This window comes from Erinaceus europaeus, chromosome 9 (assembly GCF_950295315.1).
Source record: "Erinaceus europaeus chromosome 9, mEriEur2.1, whole genome shotgun sequence".
NCBI lineage: Eukaryota > Metazoa > Chordata > Mammalia > Eulipotyphla > Erinaceidae > Erinaceus > Erinaceus europaeus.
The window spans coordinates 95,307,644-95,325,287 of NC_080170.1; the positions used below are offsets into that span (position 1 = coordinate 95,307,644).

At 37.9% G+C, this 17,644-nt stretch overlaps 1 protein-coding gene across 9 annotated transcripts in view; it reads right to left on the minus strand.

The window, feature by feature from the left end:
• The window catches only part of BBX (BBX high mobility group box domain containing), a 339,966-nt gene that overhangs the window by 233,775 nt on the left and 88,547 nt on the right, over positions 1-17,644 (minus strand). The gene's annotated exons all lie outside the window — the stretch shown is intronic.

Sequence of the window (17,644 nt, forward strand, 5' to 3'; positions counted from 1 at the left end):
CCAAAGCAAGTCCACCACTCCCACATTCCTATTTCTCCATTCCCACCTCCTACTTTGCAAATTTAAAGCACACAGCTCAACACAAAGCTCACTATGGGACACCGCTTGCAAGGGGTAAGGGGGCTAAGAATATTGGTGGTGAAATTCTTCTTTCGCAACTCAGGAGACTTTGTCAATTTTTACAATAAAATTGGAAGAAGGACATAATTTGATTATCAGCTAATAAACCCTTTAAGAGATAAATGTATAGCTATCTCTGTGGTTTCAAAGCTAAGGGCTGACTATTGCAGATAAAAGAGCCAGACAGAAAGTTTGAGCGAGAAAAAGAAACTACAGCACTAATGTTTCCTTCAGTGCAATGGGAGCTGGACTTGAACCTGGGTTACACACATGATTAAGCAGCATATTATAAAGATAAATCACCGTGAATTTTGAATATAGTTTGAAGAATTACATAATAATGCATCATTAAAAGACTAAAACTCTTCTATGATTTATTTACATGAACAAAATTTTAATGTATATGATTAAAAAGAATGAAAATATGAGATTCTTTCAAAGGATAATATTATGTGCTAGTGTGTAAATTAATTTGGAAAATAAAGTACTAATAAAGCGCTGAGGTAAATGTACACTAAAATTGTATTTTTCTTTAATATTAGGTTTTGAAATTTGTAATTTACAAGTTACTTTGCTCAGATGTATGCTATTGTAATAATGATAACATTAAATTTTTTCTTAAGGCTGGTGGTTATGGTAAAATACATTTTTGTGCCAGGAGTATAATAGGTATAACCAAAAATGAACTTTAAAATATAATAGATAAAAAGAAAATTTAGTGGTAATGCATATAATAACGAAGACTTCAACAAGAAAACACTAAAATTTCAGTGACTGGGTAGTGTATAAATAGTGGTAGGTATTGTACTGCTGTTTATAGTGACAATTTTATTAACAAATGTCAACACTTGCAATCAGAGACAATTAGACCATTATCAAACTAAACGTATGACAAAAATATTATGTCAATAAAGAAACAGAGTTGTCCATAATTTTCAAAAGTCTCTACTGGAGCAAAATGTTTAAAGTACTGGTGCACCTTTCAAGAATAGTTTAAAATTATAAAACCCAAGAAACTCTCTCTCTTCCTCTCCCTCTCTCATACACACACGCAATCTAAAGTCTCAGGAAATTAGTCGCTTTAAGTACCTAAGTTTTCCATGTATCTGTGACTGAAGACCTGTACCATAAAAGTTTTGTCTCCCACTTTTAAATTAGTATAACTGTAACTCTTCCCAAAATGAGAAACTCTGTCTTCTTAGGCTATGTCAACATGATTTAACCTTTTATTAGTGTTTCCTAGACAGTTAATGCTAACACCAATCTTGTGAAGCCTCCTATGATTCCTCCACTCACTCCCACTTCAGCCCCAATGCCCTACCCTCACCCTTTCAGCTCTTTGCATTTCTGCCAGCCAGCAAACTGGAGGATGTGAATTTAATTTTTGGCCTACCAACCACAAAGTGCCAGTCCCTGATCACAGAAAGTAAGTAAATCAGGACAAGGCAGTATCCCTAAACACCTGGTTGAGCGCTCACATTACAGTGCACAAAGACATGGTTTCAAGCCCCTGGTCCCCACCTGCAGGGGGAAAGCTTCAGAAATTGTGAAGTCCCTCTCTATCTCCTCCTTCCCTCTCAATTTCTCTGTCTCTATCTAACAATAAAGAAATAAAAATATAATTAAAATTTTTTAAAAGAAGAAAGAAAAAATAAGTAAAGTATGCCTTCTTAAACTCTCACAAAACTGAGTTCACAGATGTGAAAAAGATTTACTCAGAGTCCACAGTCAATTTATAGTTTTTTTTCTTAACACTTTTGCTCAGGCTTTTCCTATCACTTTATACCAGTTAAGTGCCAGTATACAGCTCACCTCTCCATTTTAGTTGCTATAAGCTGTGGAAATCAACTAAAATCCCAATCACTTTTCCTTAATTTTAATAAAAATTGTTTGAGTAGGGTATAGATAATTCTATAAAATACACCAAGTATGGATTCTAGATCACATACTGCAGGATGGCTAAGCAATGAGCAAATATGTAAAGTACTCATATATTTCATTCAAAATTTTAGCTGGTTCTTCTTCTTCTAGCGTTTGCCCTTCTTCCGTAGTCAGTCAACAGCATCAGGTTGAGCCTGATGCAAAGCCTCGAGACCTCCTTTGAATCTGGAGAGGTGGCAGTCGTTGACTATGTGGGTCATAGTCTGTCTGGAGCCGCAGGGGCAGTTCGGGTCATCTCTGGCTCCCCAGCGATGGAACATAGCAGCGCACCGGCCATGGCCTGTTCAATACCGATTGAGGAGGGCCCAATCATAACGTGCTAGGTCAAAGCCGGGTGGACGCTTGCAGGGGTCTGTGATGAGGTGTTTGTTCTTTACCTCAGCTGACTGCCAGCTCTGTTTCCAAGAGACTGGAACAGAGAAGTTCAGTGTAGGCGTAGGGGACCAGATTGGGTGACAAGACGTCAAGCGTTGAACAGGGTGGGCGAAGATATCCGCGTATATTGGCAGGTCCCGTCGAGCACAGATGTGGGAAATGAACTTAGATGATGCCGCATCCCGACGAATATCTGGCGGGGCGATGTTGCTAAGAACTGGCAGCCATGGATGCCTTAAGCTACATATATGGGAACTCCCCTCTCTCTATCTCCCTCCCTCCTTCCCTCCCTGCATGCCTCCCTCCCCCTCTCATTCATAAATATTTGTTTAATTAAAAACAAAAAGGTTCACAGAAAGGAGAGATCCCTCTGTGAATTTTTTTTGGTTTCAGGAATTTTAAGCTTTATTCAGGAAATCCTCTGTGAATTTTTAAGTATAATTCTCATTTATATAAATAGTAAATATTAAATATTTATATAAATATTAAATCCATCCTGTGACTAAACACACACAGGCTTGTGTTATTTTTATTATCTGTTCGATGTATTTTTTTGCTTCTTATTGCACTTGACAGTCTAAAGTTTCAGTTTCTAAGACACTCGTACATCAAATGTCCTAGAAACTTAGGTTCATTCCCAGAAACACAAAACAAATCATTCATTAAAAAGAAAAAAAAAAAAGGAACATTCAAACATCAAAGAGAAGATAAAGGTTTTAAAAACGTATCTGATAAAACCTGTTCTGCTTAAAATACACAGATGGTAAGCTGGGTACCTTATTCTGTTGCACACATCCTTATGCTATAACTACTTATAATTTCACTTGTCTCAATAAGCAATTCTTGTTATTTCCATATTATTCATTATGACTCTAAGGCTCTAAGTATTTTAGTAAACTGCTCAAGATACTCAAGATCACAAAGGTGAGGTGGCAAGTGTTTTGCCATGTCTGCTACCAAGGTTCAAGTCCCCTGTTCCCAGGACAATGGAGAAAGATGATATAGCTAGCTAGCTATGAGGAAAAACCAGCCTGGAGTGGTGAAGCCCCTGGCAATTACCTCCCCCCCAAAAAAAAAAAAATCACTAAGACAGGTAATAAAGGCTAGGATAAAAGAACTAAGTTATCTAGTACAGATATTTCCACTCACCAAAGAAAAGATCCAGAAGGCCAACAGACATGGAGAAATATGCAGAGTTACTGATTATCAGAGAAATGCACATAAAGAGCATAAGATACCACTTTACACTGCTGGTGAGAATATAAATTGGTCCAATCCCTGTAGCAAAGAGTCTGGAGATTTATTTATAATGCAAGAAATGGACATGGACATGCCCTGTGATCCAGCAATTTCTGTCATTGAAACTTATCCAGAAGAAACAAAAATGCCTATCCAAAGAGATCTATTTTCAGCTATGCTCATAACAGCACAATCTGGAACAGCCCAAACCTGGAAACAACCCAGAGGCCTAAGGACAGGTTAAAAGTTGTGGTATGTGTACACAAAGGAATATTACTCTGTTAAAAAGTGATGAGGTCATCACTTTGGCCTCATCTTGGATGGAACTTGAAGAAATCGTGTTATGTGAAATAATCCAAAAAGAGGACAAAAACCAGATGATCTCACTCATAGACAGAATTTAAGAAACAAGGTCAGAAAAGGAAAGCACAACACAAAACTTGGACTGGGTGTGTGTGGTGCATTGTACCAAAGTAAAGGATTTGAGAAAGAGAGGGTAAGGAGAGGGTAGAGAGGGTATAGGGGGCCTGGGAAATTACCTAAGTTGGGGGTCAAAGTGTTTTGCATACAACTATGGGAAGATGAGAAAGTATTCCGTTACGTCAACAACTGCACTGTAAGCCACTGAGTCCCCAAAATAAAATTAAAAAGTAAAAATTTAGGAGTTAGGTGGTGGCGCAGTGGGTTAACTGCACGTGGTGCAAAGCTCAAGAACTGGCTTAAGGATCCCAGTTCGAGGCCCTGGCTCCCTACCTGCAGGGGAGTCACTTCACAAGCAGTGAAGCAGGTCTACTGATGTCTGTCTTTCCCTCCCCCTCTGTGTCTTCCCCTCCTCTCTCCATTTGTCTCTGTCCTATCCAACAACAATGACATCAATAACTACAACAATGTTAAACAACAAGGGCAACAAAAGGGAAAATAAATAAATAAATATAAAAAAATTTTAAGTAATATTTTTAAAAAAAAGTACTTGCTACAATAAAATTGCTGGTATAATCCAGAAAAGCTGCAGTGATAAGCTATGGCAATAGCATTCTCAATTTGTTCTGTGATTCCTGCAAGGCACCATGTTTTAGTTCACAATGTAGGTATTCTGGATTCATATAGAATCAAAATTGGGATCCAAATCTAGTAAGTTATTTACCTCTGCAAGCCTCAATTTCTTCATTTGCAAAAGACAGCAACAGTACCAGTAAGGTGATTGTGGGAATTTGAAGAGATAGCATTTTTAGCACAACTATTACAAACCTTTTTTTTTTTAAGATTTTTTTATTTATTACTGGATAGATGCAGAGAGAAATTGAAAGAGGGGGGAAGATAGAGAGGGTGAGAGACAGAGAGACACCTGCAGCCCACCTTCACCACTTGTGAAGCTTTCCCCCTGCAGGTGGGGACCAGGGGCTTGAGCCTGGGTCCTTATGTACTGCAATGTGAGCGCTTAACCAGGTGTGCCACTGCCTGGCCCCACAAACTTAAGCTTACTGAATAATAGTCTCAAGAAGTAACATTTTAGGTTTTATTTTTATTTTTATTATGAGAAATACTTTAATTCATCTAATTCTCCAAATAATCTCAATGAGAAAAAACTTTACCAAGAAAAGTAAAGCAATTAATTCGTAAAGGGTCACAGCACCAGAATGCAAACAGCCTTAACTCCAGGGCTCACACATTCAACTACTGTGTACTGTCTGAGAAAAGATGTCATTAGTACCACTAACTTTATTCTCACCATCATCATCACCTTCACCATTACTGTTTTCCTTAGTTGACTTACAGGGACTTAGGTCTGTAAAGCCACTTGATGAGACACTAAAGAAAAAAGAGGAGGAAAATGATGAGGAAGAGAAGAAAAACAGAAATATGACTAAGTGAAGTTGACAAAAATTTTTGAGAGAAGACAAGAAAAAAGTTGGTTCCTGGAAGAGTACTTTGTTGAGGACGGGTGATGGCACACCTGCTAAAGCACACTTTACCATGCTCAAGGACACAGGTTCAGGCCTCAGGTCTCTCTACCTGCAGGGGGAGAGCTTCAGAAGCCTTGAAGCAGTGCTGCCCATGTCTCTCTTGCTATATCCCGGTTACCTGTCAATTTCTGTGCCTTATCAAAGAGAGAAACGAAAAGGAAAAATAAAAAGGAGGTAATGTGAGACGAACCTCCAGGAGCAGTGGATTTGTCAGGCAGACACAAAGTTCCCAGAAATAACTGATGGGGAAGCCGGGGAGAAAGCTGAACAGCCATGCAGAACAAGTAAATGGAAGTCTGAAGTTGGGAGTGTGGAAAGTGGAAGTTTTGGGTGTTCAGTTTGCTGAGCATGGGACCAATATGTAGTTTTTAGAGGATGGCATGCCCTGGAGTTATGATCACTTAAAACTTACTGACTAGTTTAAAAAACGTTAATTATTCCATAATGTCCTGCACAGTATCTTATATAAGGTCACTGTGAGATAAACTCTTTTAGTATTTTTGTTAGTGAATTGACTGCTGCTATTTGAACTGCCACAGGTCAAATGTTGACTATCCTTGAACTAGCAACAAGTATGTTAAGATTTAGCAAAATATGGGAGTCGGGCGGTGGCGCAGTGGGTTAAGCGCACATGGTGCAAAGCACAAGGGCGGGCATCAGGATCCGGGTTCGAGATCCCGGCTCCCCTCCTACAGAGGGTTCGCTTCACAGGCTGTGAAGCAGGTCTGTCGGTCTGTCTTTCTTTTCCCCCTCTCTCTCCATTTCTCTCTGTCCTATCCAACAATAACAAGAACAATAAAAAATAAGGGCAACGAAAAGGGAAAAAAAATCTAAACACAAATAAAGAGGGACTCCGGCGGTAGCGCAGCAGGTTAAGCGCATGTTGCACAAAGCTTAAGGACGGGGTAAAGATGCCCATTAGAGCCCCTAGATCCCTACCTTCAAGGGGGTCACTTCACAGGTGGTGAAGCAGGTCTGTAGTTGTCTTTCTCTCCCCCCTCTGTCTTCCCCTCCCCTCTCCATTTCTCTATGTTCTAACAACATCAATAACAACAACAATAACTACAACAATAAAACAACTAGGGCAACAAAAGGGAAAATAAATAAATATAAAAAATAATAATAAAAGAAAGGAAAAAAGAAAGATTTAGCAAAATACTAGGTAAGTTTTCAAGATCCAATAATTACCTTTTTAGAAATGTAGACCTAGGACAATGAAAAATATCAAAAATATCATACTTCATCCCCCCCATATTTATGTCTTTAAAAAAAATTAGCCCTGGGGTCAGACACTGGCACAGCTGGTTACCATACACAAGGACCCAGGTGGAGCCCCTGCTCCCTAACTACAGAGGGTGGGGCCACCTGCATTTCATGAGTTGTGAAGTCTCCAGGTATCTATCTATCTATCTATCTATCTATCTATCTATCTATCTATCTATCTATCTATCTCGGTCTCCTATCTCTAATCCCCAACCCCCATCAACTTTTCTCTGCCCTATCAAATAAAAGTTAAAAAATAGCAAGAAAAAAAAGTAAAGTATGGCCACTCAGAACGGTTGATTCATGTACCAACACCAAGCCTCAGCGATAACTCTGGTGGCAATTAAAAAAAAAAAAATGTGCCTTTAAGAGAACATTTACCTTATTTTAAGAAAGCAGAGGAGCTGAGATAACTCAGAGAGGCCTTGCATGCACGAGATCATTTTTTAAAACCCATTTGACATAAACTTCATGGCAAAATACTGGTCTTAAGGTATATGAATTAGGGAAGGAAAGTTTTAGATCATACAATATCCTGAAATTTGTCAAATCTTATTATCATTTGGATATATCTAAACCTACCTGTGTGAAAAAGTTACTTAAGTTTCTTTAAAAAAAAAAAAAAATACTGCACACGCCCCTCACTTTATTTTTTAATAAAGCATTTATCATCTCTGGGTTACGGTGGTACAGGAGATTGAACCTGGGACTTTGGAGCTTCAGGCATGACAGTCTGTTTACATAGCCATTATATTATCTACCCTCCACCCCACATATCCCCTTTATTAATAAATGCCTGCTTCTTGCAGCACTGGTAAACAGAGCAAAATAAATAACTTCATATTACAACTTCAGATTGTATCTTCAGATCTATTTTCAGGTGCTTCAGATTCCTTTAAGATCTAATATTTCCTTGCACTATTATAATAAAAAGGCGTTAAGATTGAACAGAATTGCTCAATGTTGCAGCAGTTATTATAATAAAAGTCAATTTAAGATTTTTTTTTTTAATCTGAAGCCTTACAAAGAACACCTCATGATCTTCATATGCCCTTTTTACAGAACTAAAACATGGAGAAAAAGAAAAAAATAGAAACAGTAAGTAGATTACATTTTGCAGGCTGATAAGACTACAAATTTTCCCATACTACACTGAAGGGTTATCAACTTCATGATGGGGTTGGTCTCAATATAAAAACCACAGTCATAGCTACCTAGAACTTAAATTATATAAACAATGCTCCAAGATTCAAAATAACATTTTACATAAGTGACTATAAAGGTTACATAGCATAAAATAAATGGTAAGTTATAGATTTTTTTCCTCCCTATAATTTCCTATGTTTCATGAAATCTTATTTAATAATGAATGGTAAAATGTCTTATATTTAAATTAATAATAAATATTAAATCATCTTACTGAATAACTTTTTAATCACCTGAAAAGTACTCTGCCTTTGAAGGAAGCAATACTATTAGATTAAAATCCTTTTTTAAGTAATTATCAATAGAATGCTATTAAGTATGAGATTTAGGTCCTTGCTTTAACTGTACATAATTACTAACAGGTAAACATTTATTGAGTGTTACAGTTCATTATAAAGTTAAATAAATCACATATGGTAAAAAATATATTCTTTCAAATTAGAGTATATCATTTACTTTTAAACTAATTACTTTCCAAAAAAGACATATCTACTAGACTCTAACTCTAAAACCTTTCATATTTTTAAAGATGTAACTTTGAGAGTAGATAGCACAATGGTCATGCAAAGAGACTCTCACGCCTGAGGCTCTGAAGTTCCAGGTTCAATTCCCTGCACCACCATAAGCCAGAGTTGATAAGTGCTCTGGGGAAAAAAAAAAAAAAAGCCAGTTCGAAATAATTTCCCTCTGGTTACATAGACATCCGAGATGGTTCTGCAATTCCCTATCATTTTACTAATTAAGATGTACCCTGTTTGTGGTCCGTAGATAAAACATTGGACTCTCAAGCACTAGGTCTTGAGTTCAATCCCAGGCAGCACATGTATCAGAGTGATGTCTGATTCTTTCTCTCTCTAGCCCTATCTTTCTCATTAATAAATAAATACAATATTTTTTAAAAGTACCATGTTTCTCTTTTATTTTCACTTCAGAGAAAACCAGTGAGGTAAATATTATTTCTGTTTTACAAAGGAAGTTGACAAAAATGTACTGAAGTTAAGCATCTCACCTACTTACTAAGCTAAAAAGTCGGGATTTTACTAGCTTTCCATACTTGCAGTGCATTTTTAGCATATACTGTAAAATTTAAAAATATATTGTTCATCAGTGCAGTAAAACCATATGAAATCCAGAGTAATTCTATATGCCTCCACTTACCCCTCCTACCTCCTTTTAGTAGCTGTTTCTGCATCTTAAAACTAAGTCTTTGAAAAACATTTTTAAAGGTCTGTACTGCCTGCCCCTCTGAATTCTCCAACTATGGTTCTGATCCACTTTACTCTTTTGACTGTTTTTTTTTTTTTTTACAACTTTCTTCACTGCCCTACAAAAAATTTTTTTGTTGTTGTTAAGGAGCTCACTGAAGAATTATCTAAGTTCACATTTTTCTTTAAATAGGCGTTAGTCTTTAAAAGAAAAAGAACGTTTCTTTTAGACTTTACCAAGGAAAGGTGAAGGGATAGATAGCTATAGCTTGAAAGCTAATGATGTGAGTCTATACTTAATCTATGATTCTGTCCTTAAGACTATAGAGAAAGAAAATCTATCCGGAATGGCATTAACCTTTAGGAAATTGGCCGATTCCCAAGAGTGGGTAAATGCCTGGAAGCTGGAGGTATTATAGGTTGTGTTAAAGGAGGCACGGTCATAAAAGGTCAGTAAGTTTCCAGCAATACTGGGGGCAAGGAAAACTGTGACTTTTGGGACCACACACCTCTGATCTCACACTACAAGCAGCATAATCCCTGCTTTTTCTTTCCTTTTTTTTCTTAAACCCAGGAAACTAATCCCAGGCCCATCAGTGTGGCTGTTGAGTGGAAAAAAATAAGAAACAAATAAGCATTCGAATAGGAGACAGAGAAACAAGCATCCCGACTATGGTCTCGGAATGAGAAGGATTTGTCTGTGTAGGTATAAGCTTCTTTACATAGTGCCTAAACTTTAAAAGAAGCTAAAGTAAGAAGTCGGGCGGTAGCGCAGTGTGTTAAGTGCACGTGGCCCAAAGCGCAAGGACTGGCATAGGGATCCTAGTTCCAGCCCCGGGCTCTCCACCTGCAGGGAAGTCGCTTCACAGGCCGTGAGGCAGGTCTGCAGGTGTCTGTCTATCTTTCTCTCCCCCTCTCTGTCTTCCCTTCCTCTCTCCATTTCTCTCTGTCCTATCCAACAATAACGACATCAATAATAACTACAATAAACAAGGGCAACAAAAGGAAAGAAATACTAAAAATCTTTTTAAAAAAAAAAAGAAGTTAAAGTAATAAAGAGGAAAATAGTAAAATATGAAAGTTAAAGTAAAATATAAAAGTAATTTGGGGGTGGGGGGGGGGGTCAGTCACATAGCAGGTTAAGTGTACATGGCCCAAAGCCAAGCACCTGTAAGGATTCCTGTTTCAGCCCCCAGCTCCCCACCTGCTTGAAGGTCGCTTCACAAGTGGCGATGCAGGTCTGCAGGTGTCTATCTTTCTTTTCCCCTCTCTGTCTCCCCTCCTCACTCGATTTCTCTCTGTCCTATCCAATAACAACGATGTCAACAACAACAATAATAACAACAACGATAAACAATAAGGGCAACAACAGGGAAAAAATAGCCTCCAGGAGCAGTGGATTCGCAGTGAAGTCACTAAGCCCCAGCAATAACCCTGGAGGGAAAAAAAAAAGTAATTTTTGTTTAACCATATTATTAAGCAATGATTATTTGATTTATATAATCTTCAAGCTTTAAGCTGTCAATACTTCACTGACAAAGGCCTTACAGAATGGTTATATATGAAAACGTTTTCTGTGTTTAGGAAGATTCACTTTAGAGAACCATCGAGATAGTTCACATGAGAGGCTGCTTGCTTCGCAATGCACACAGCACAGGTTCTAAACCCTCACTGCACTGGTGGGGGAAGAAATGATGCTAAGGGTATCTTTCCTTCTCTACCTCTTTCTCTATCTCTCTTTTTACCTGAAAAAGTCATCCCAGAATGGTGAAGCCATAGTGACAGCAATAAAATGTGAATCTATATGTTATACAAGTAAAGCCATATATTCCCGGGGAAAAGATGCAGGGATGATAGCCACATTAGCCCCCAAAGTGACAGAAAGCACTAAGACAAAGGTAATACAGGAACTAATGAACCACAGAGGCCACGATGCCAAATCACTATTCAGGGAATCACATTTTAAAACAAACTTTATTTTGTTACATCTGTTTTTCTCTAAATACATCGTGTGCCTTTTCTGTAATTAAGAAGACTAAAATTCTCAAAAATGGGCATAAAGAAATTTTGAGGTATTTCTGTAGCTAAACAATAATGAAGTTCAACTGGCTTCTTTGATATCCTCCCAGAGAAAAACGAAGAGTTCTATTTCACTTCCGAAACTTTGAGAAAGAACGGCTATGTGGCACTGCTCAAAAACCAAGTCAAAATTTTTCATGCTTCCTCTGTGGAAATTTCTTGAAGCGGTGCCAACTAGAATCATTTGGTGCTTAAACCAGTGCTAATGAGTTGGAAGCAGCTGTAGTATATGAATCAGTGGTCATTTCTCTGTTAAACTTTTGTTTTCAAATGATTATCTCTAAGACTAAGTAAGTTGGTCAGGAAGGCACTCCGAAAACAAGGGAAAGACACTGGATCAGCAGGCAAAAAACTAGAATAATTATTGTGAATTAAGACTAGGACACTTTGAATTAAACTATTTTCTGTTTTCTGCTAATAGATTTGTTTTCTCAACTTCTGTTTAGCTTTATTTTATTTGATAGAAAAGAGAAATTGAGAGGAAGCAGGAGGTAGGGAGGGAGAGAGAGGGGCAGAGTGGTACTTGCAACACTGTTTCACAGTTTGTGAAGCTTTCCCCCTGCTGGTGGGCACCAGGTGTGATGATATGTGCACTTAAACAAGTGAGCCACCACCGGGCCCGTTTTCTCAACTCTTTCATAAGATTTTATATATTTGTTGAACTACCCTCCTAAGAACACAAATAAGTCAAATAAATAGATGTTCAAAAGTAAAAATAAATTCAAATAATAAAGTGAAATATTTCTCCCCTCACTAAAATCTGGCTTACACTAAAATAGAAGAAAAATGCATTAAAATCTAGTGGTTCTATTAGGATATGTAAAGAAGTATAAACGTAAGTTTCTTGGAGTAAAGTAGAAAAATGCATTAAAGCCTAGTGGTTCTATTAGGATGTAAAGAAGTATAAATCCAAGTTTCTTGGAGTAAAATAAATATCAGAAATGGAAATAAGTGGGTATATCCTCATTCTAACATAGATGTCTTCTGTAAACATTTATTCTGCTACTTCTAACCTAATATTTAATTCCTCATACTCATAAATATTCATTAGTAGGGCATATGTAATTTTTAAATTGAAAATAATTGTGATATGTAACCACACCATTACTAATACTTTCAATACTTGATAGTCAAAACACAGCCCTTTTTCTTATGTACCAAAACCTGGTACATAAAGAGGTACTCTCCCTTGAATTTCTTTTTTTCTTTTCTTTTTTTACCAAAGCACTGCTCAACCCTGGCTTATAGTGGTAAGAGGGACTGAATCTGGAATTCTGGAGCCTCAGGCATGAGAATCTCTTTACATAATCATCATCTATCTACCCCCACTCTAGGTACTCTCCCTTGAGATCAGCTATGTGTTCAATTTTTATCCTATTCCTTTTATTTACTTTTAAGTTCATTCTCAAAACAAACAAACAAAAAAAACAGAATAAGCATTTCCTCAAATTATTAAAAATTAAAATGAATATAATTGAGTGGCTGAATTATGGAAATATTTAGCTATTTTCTTTCATTACAGCACTGTTCAGCTCTAGTTTGGGTGGTAACACATACCTCCCCAATACAAATCCTATGTGCTATTTCTCTGGCCCTTGGCTTTTACTGTCTCAGCTGGAATTGAGAAACCCAAGTACAGAGTAACAAGTTAAGCATCTTAAACAAAGCTAACCCATTTATAGGTGGCAATGTGGAATCTGAAGTTAATATTTGTGGTTTAAGAACCCATGCTAGAAACCAAATTGTTTCAGTGCAGTGTCTACCATAGCCCTCTCATCCTTATACCCCCATCACTCAACATCTGCACCCAGCTTCTCTCCAACATTAAATAACTACTCATACCTATGCTGGCTTCCTTACTGATCCCCTCTCTCCCCTCCCACCCCCTCCATCATCATGCTCTAGTTCCTTCTCTTAATTTGTAACCCTGTTGTTCACACAGCTCCCTCTGCCAGTCACTTCCTCTTCTCTCTACCTCTGCAAAATCTGACCATCTTTCACTTCCAGACTTCTGTCTTCTCCCCTCCATGAGATCTACTGAACAAGTAGAACATTAATTCACTCCAGGCAATTAATATAACCTATTTAATTCCCACTTACTCACCAAGTACTTCAGTGAGCACTGGGGTGAAAAGGGAAACAAAACGGACAAGGTATCTATTTCACAGAAAGAAGGTGAACAAGTAAAAACTGTAAAAATAATATTTATCTGATAAGTCTTAGGAAAATGAGGTGGTTTCTTTACTATTTCAGAATGGGTGGCTCAACTTGCTTTAAAATTATTGATAGCAGGATTCTATCAGGCACATAATTGGTACTGTGGCCGCTAATAAAATAATGTATGTACAAATTAGGAAGATGGAGACACAGATGGACAGAATAAACAACCAGCACCTCAAACTATGACTACATCATTTCACCTTGGACTTGTACTTCCTCCAACTAGGTTGTTCTCCCAAAGGGGCTGAGGCCTCACAGTGTCAAATATGCAAAACAATGTTGGCTCTGCCTGCCCAATGAAGATGAAAATGAAGCTGAGTGTTAGCAGGCAGGAGATGAACCTCCAACTCTGGCAAAGAGGTTCTCTTTTAGGTCTCTCTTTTAGGACAGAATCCAAAAATTTAATTTCTTGTGCATAGTTAGCAAATTAAAAAACTTGGTAATATATTTGTAACTAATTCTTTGAGAGTTGGGGGATTATCAATTTCTATCACAGAGCAGCAAAACTTACATACAGATCCGTATCATTTTAGCATATGACTTGCTGTTCAGAGTTTACTAATATTTCTTTTTAAAAACATTAACTGAAGTTTTCAAAACAGAAATAGTAAAACATCTCATAAAAAATAAAGCAAGATAAATTAGTGGCTGGGGATACATTTCAACTACTTAGTGTCAGATCTGTACTCCTGATGTTCCTGATTCTATCTCCAGCAATAAACACACTTGGGGTGGTGCTCTGTCTTCTGTCTCATGTGAAACTCAAACTCTTTCTCTCATATGTAGTAAATAAAATAAAGCTCAGGAAAAAAAAAAAGTGGTGGCATGCCCACTTAAGCACACATAATACTAAGTGCAAGGATCTGGGTTTCCCCCGCTCCCCACCTGCAGGGAAGACACTTCACATATGGTAAGGCAGGTCTGGCAGATGTGTTTCTTTTTCTCTCCCTCTCTATCTCCTTGTCCCCTCTCAATCTCTCTCTGTCCTACCCAACAAAAAGGGTGAGGGGTCATTGGCTAACAGGAGCGGTGAGTGGGTTTGTAGTGGGTTTGTAGTGCCAGCAACGTGCCCCAGCAACTGGAGTCCAAAAGAAAAAGAAAAAAAAAAGAGCAGGTGGAGGTGAGATTCTGTTAAGTGAGTGTCCCAGGTTTGAGTCCTAGGTACTCTACAGTGGAGCTTTAAAGCACTGAGGGAAGCTTCTCTCTTTCCCTCTATATCTGAAAAAGTCAGGTCACAGCAAAAACCCAGTCATCAGATGGGGCGGGGATTGGGGGGGACCTTCAAAAACTTCAAAACTATAAAACTGTTTGCTTTTATTACTGAATACAGTCAGTAATGGCACTATTTATCAAACTTATTTAGCCTTGACAACAAAAATAACTTCACAGACAAGTCTATAAACCCAAGCAAAGGAACATGGTCCATAGAGTTGAACGTGCATTTTAGATGCACTTGTAAATGTCAACAGTATCATAAAAAAAAAAAAGTAAGCCTTGTAAAAAAAAATCCAACAGCTAACTAATCACTTACTTGAAAATCTTTCTTTTGTAAGAAATTCCCTTTTATATCATTATTTCTATTTCATTGTTAAATTTACCAGCAAACTGAAGTACTGCCATGTTCAAGGTTGGGAGTTCAAATACCAGTTCCTCATGAAAGATCAGGGACAGCACTGAGGAGATTAACTGATGATGGCAGAGGTACCAGTGCTACTTTCTAGACTCTCTCTCACTCTAAAACTGAAAAAATAATAATAAAAATAAAGAAACCAATAAGTAGTTCAGTGGTAAAGCATAGTACATGGTTCATGCACGAGGCTTTGAGCTTAATCTCCAGCACTGCTTATGTCAGAACAGAGTTCTAGTTTTGTTTTTCTCTCTTCGTGTGTGTGTGTGTGTGTGAGAGAGAGAGAGAGAGAGAGAGAGAGAGAGAGAGAGAGAGAGAGAGAGAGAGAGAGAGAGAGAGAGAGAGAGATTACGGCTCATTTCCAAAATTATAAGAGAATACAGGTATACTTCCAAACAGTTTCCACTACCAGAGTTCTGTGCCCTCATGGTCTCCATTGGAAACTGTAGTAGTTTTCCCAAGGTCACAGATACAGGTTGACTTTATATATCTATAACTATCTATATTTATATCTAGATGTATATTTTTGAACATTTTTTTCTACAGTCCTGCCTTCACTTTCTAAGACACATCTATGCCTATTACTACTTCTATGTGTCCTGTTTTTCCTCTTCTCTCTCAGATAAAATAGTGCCTGACTTCCTCTGGTATTTTCCAGACTCACCTCGGTTTCAGTATAAAAACAAGATTCCTGGTAGAATTGGAATTCAGTGACCTCTGGTCATCTTTCCCTATTATTTACTCCTCTTGGAATATGGACCAACATTCATTGGGGTGGGGTGGGGGGCAGAAGGTGGGAATTCTAGCTTCTGTAATTGCTTCTCTGCTGGACCTGGGCACTGGCAGGCTAACTCATACCCCCAGCCTGTTTCTACCTTTCCCTAGTGGGGTAGGGTTCTGGAGTCTCTCTCTTTCAATCTTGCTTTCACTCTCACATAAATAAATATTTAGAGCTGAAAAACGTAAGAAATTTTCTCAAGAAATGAATTTATGTGTATTTGGAATATTATATATATATACATATATGTGTATATATATATATATATATATATCACTGAATACTTTAATGAAAGTTCCTGATTAATTTTCAAAGCTAGTAATTTTTTTTTTAATTGGTTGGAGGTCACCACAGATCCGGCCCTGGGCCTTGTATATGGAAAGTACAGCATCTACCACTGAGCTTAATTCACAAACAAGTGTCAATGATTTTTTGTTAAAACTGAATTTTTAAATTTCTCTGCCTAGCTAAATAGTATGCAAACCACTTAAAATAACATACTATTGCTAATTTTAGGTTATTTACTTTTATTTATTCATTATAGAAACAGAAATTCAGAAGGAAGGGGTACAGAAAGAGATACATGCAGCACCACTTCAACATTCATGAAGCTTGAAGCAGGTCTGTGTACATGTTAACATGTGCACTCACTTTGCAAGGTGTACCACCATCCAACCCCATACTATTGCTATTTAAGAGAACCATGTGGGTGAATGATCCTGGACAAATAATTTTTGCTGCTCTTTCTTCCCTCTTCCTAAGAAAGGTTTTCAAAACGCATGTCAACAGCAGCTATCACCTTACTCCTATCATTTTACTTTCTCCTCAACCCACTGGTTTGACTCCCTCTAAATCTTTAAAATAAATAAATAAATAAACAAACAAACCGACCAAAAAGCTCACCAATAATCTCACACCCTCACATTATTGCTTCCCAACTATGGGTCCAACGTAGCATTCTTCTGGTCTTCCTCCTAACTCCCTGCCCATTCTAAATCCCCTTTACTAGTTCACCATATTGTGTGTGCCCTCTCATCTGCCATGTCTGCCTTTTTTCAATACCAATGTAGCTTCCTCATGAAAGCCTACCCTGCTCCTAGAGGTTCAGTCATCTCTACACTTGAGAATTCTCTTGAGGGACTGAGGGATAGTGGTGCACCTGGCTGAGGCCACATATTACAATGTGCAAGGAACCAGGTTCAAATCCCAAGTCTCCACCTACAAAGGGGAGGCTTCCCAATGAGGCAGTGCTGTATAGATGGCTCTCTGTCTCTCTCATTATCTCCCCCCTTCCCTATTTGATTTCTGTCTCTAGCCAATAAATTTTTTTTTAATTTTTAAAGAATTATCTTTTTCTGCTTTTAAGTATTTCCATAGGGGGCCAGGAGGTAGTGCACCAGGTTAAGTGCACATAGTACAAAATGCAAGGAACCACCACGCCAAGAAACCCAGTTGGAACTCCTGCTTCCCCACCTGCAGGAGGGTCTCTTCACAAGTGGTGAATTAAATAGGTCTGCAGGCTATGTCTATCTTCCTCTCATTTTTTCTCTGTCTTATCCAATAAAATGGAAAAAAATGGCCTCCAAGAGCAGTGAATTCTTAGTGCTGGCACTGAGCCCCAGTGATA